Source organism: Pleurodeles waltl, chromosome 9 (genome assembly GCF_031143425.1).
Source record: "Pleurodeles waltl isolate 20211129_DDA chromosome 9, aPleWal1.hap1.20221129, whole genome shotgun sequence".
In the NCBI taxonomy this organism is placed as follows: Eukaryota; Metazoa; Chordata; class Amphibia; order Caudata; family Salamandridae; genus Pleurodeles; species Pleurodeles waltl.
In genome coordinates, this window is record NC_090448.1 from 540,236,024 (window position 1) to 540,238,650 (window position 2,627).

Sequence of the window (2,627 nt, forward strand, 5' to 3'; positions counted from 1 at the left end):
ACCACACGTCGCATCCAGGTACCCACACCCTTGATCCAAGGACAATGCTCTATGGATCAATTGGTCCAGGATGTTCCCCGACACTTTTTCCCCCGCTCTCATTTCTGGTCAACAAAATTAGTTGCGCCTCTCTTACTATAATACTCGTAGCTCCCACCTGGGCACGTCAACACTGGTACACAACACTGTTGGATCTGTCTGTAGTACCACATCACAGCTCCCAAACAGATCAGACATATTGACTCAAAACAAGGGTCAGATCAGGTATCCGAATCCCAGTATGCTCAACCTGGCGATTTGGCTCCTGAAGTCATAGAGCTGGGATAGGTACAGCTTCCATTAGAATGTATGGACATTCTAAAGGAGGCACGTAAACCTACAACCAGACAGTGCTATGCAGCTAAATGGAAACGTTTTGTATATTACTGTCAACCCAAAAACATTGATCCACTTAAAGCATTGGTACAAGATATTGTATGTTATTTGCTTTACTTACAGAAACCAAATCTTGCATATTCATCTATTAATATTCATTTAACAGCAATATCAGCATACCTCCAAAACAGACAGCATACCTCTCTGTTTAGAATTCCTGTCATAAAAGCTTTTATGGAAGACCTTAAGAGTTATTCCACCTAGAGCTCCTGCCAGGAATCTTAACATTGTGCTCACAAGGCTTATGGGTCCACCATTTGAACCCATGCATTCTTGGGCTCTTCAGTTTCTCTCATAGAATGTTGCTTTCCTGGTAGCAATTACTTGCTTAAGGATTCACTTTAGAAGAACCCTTTTTCCAAGTTCACAAACACAAAATAGTACTTAGGACAAATCTAAAATGTGTACCATTTCACATCAGTCAGTCAGTGGAATTGCCAGTCTTCTTTCCACAGCCAGATTCAGTTGCTGAAACAGCTCTCAGCACTCTTGATCTCAAAAGAGCTCTCATGTATTATACAGACAGAACAAAAGATTTTAGAAAATCAAAAGAATTTTGTGGCTTTTCAACAGCCTCATAACGGTAATCCTATTTCCAAACAAGGATTGGCCAGATGGATAGTAAAGTGTATTCAAACTTGCTATCTTAAAGTTAAAAGGCAACTATTAGTAACTCCTAAAGCACATTCTACTAGAAAGAAAGGAGCTTCAATGGCATTCTTAGGAAATATACCAATGGCAGACATATGCAAAGCAGCCACATGGTCCACACCACACACATTTATTAAACACTACTGTATGGATGTGCTATCTCATCAACAAGCAAATGTTGGTCAAGCAGTACTTAAAACACAATTTCAAACTACTCCAACTCCTACAGGCTAGCCACCGCTTACATTAGGAGGGGACTACTTTTCAGTCTATGCAAAGCACGTGTATCTGCAGCTACACATACCATCCAACGGAAAATGTCACTTACCTAGTGTACATCTGTTTGTTGCATGTAGTGCTTTAGATTCACATGCACCCTCACTCCTCCCCAGAAGCCTGTAGCCAATGTGGTATTTTTTTATGTAAATATGTATATACATTGCATGGACATCTTCTTTACTTACTGTACATCTACAATTCTTCACTCCTTCACCCTCTGCGGGAAAACAATCTAACAAACGACTCGATGCCCATGTGCACTATCACCGAGAGGAGTCACCACTCGATCTCATGACTCGAAAAAAGCTTCTTTGAAGAAAAACAACTTCTAAAACTCCGAGCCCAACACTAGCTGGGGAACTTATGCAAAGTATGTGAATCTGCAGCACTACATGCCATGAACAGATGTGCACCAGATGAGTGACAGTTTATTTATATATATATATATATATATATATATATATATATACACACACTTTTTTTTTTTTATATATATATTTAGAAATTGGCAAGAATTAGTGAAAAAAGTTAGGGCCCTGGGGAGGATCAAACCATATACTAAAATAGTGGAAAGTGAAGTCCCCCACCCAAGGATATAGAGTAGTTAGAGGTGATCTTGAAGAACTAGGGATCACAAAGGATGAGTACCTGCGTGACCCCCCCAGTGACCAGGAGAGCAGAGGTAAGTACCTGGTCTTCCCCAGGACTAACAAGAGGACTTAGAAATGGATTGTGAAAGAACAGGACCAGACCAGAGGAAACCAAATGTGGATTTTGGAAGTAGAGGACCTGCAAAAGAAAGTGACAGAGTACAGTCCACGATGGAGTGTCCAGCTGGGGCAGGAGCCACTCCCCACACTTCTGTGGATGAAGATCTGGGTCGACTGGGGAAGAAGACCAGCGGTGGAGTCCAGGAGCTGCACAGGAGTCCTTGGAGTGGTGCAGATGGTGTCCCACGTCGGGTCACAGATGGTCAGTGGTTTAGGATAACCACCACCAAGTCTTGGCAATTGCAAGAAGAAGCAAAAGAGTTGCAAGGCTGAGGAGGACCAGCAAGGTTCAAGGTACACGACCCTTGGAGGGGAGCCCGGGCTGACCCTCAGCAGTCGGGACGAGTCAGCAGAAGCGGTCGCAGCCCCTACAGGAAACCCACTGGCAGCAGGCACAGTTAAGTTGCAGTGAGGCCCATTTATCACACCTGGAGAGGAGTCTGTTCTTGGCAGGAGGAAGTCCTGGAGGCCAGGGCTACTCTGAGACTGAAG